This window comes from Lupinus angustifolius, chromosome LG04, assembly GCF_001865875.1.
Source record: "Lupinus angustifolius cultivar Tanjil chromosome LG04, LupAngTanjil_v1.0, whole genome shotgun sequence".
Taxonomy (NCBI): domain Eukaryota; kingdom Viridiplantae; phylum Streptophyta; class Magnoliopsida; order Fabales; family Fabaceae; genus Lupinus; species Lupinus angustifolius.
The window spans coordinates 8,766,934-8,767,163 of record NC_032012.1 but is presented as its reverse complement, the minus strand read 5'-3'; positions in this window follow the sequence as shown (position 1 = coordinate 8,767,163).

The following is a 230-nucleotide window of genomic DNA, read 5'->3' as shown; positions in this document are numbered from 1 at the left end:
AAATCTGAAATTTGAATTTCAAATCTGAAATTTGAATTTCAAATCTGAAATTTGAATTTCAAATCTGAAATTTGAATTTCAAATCTGAAATTTGAATTTCAAATCTGAAATTTGAATTTCAAATTTGAATTTCGAATTTTAAATTTTAAATTTCGAATTAAAAAAATTTTTTTTAGAAAAATTGCAAAAAATTATTCTTTATTATTTCGAATTTAAAATCTTTTTTTTTT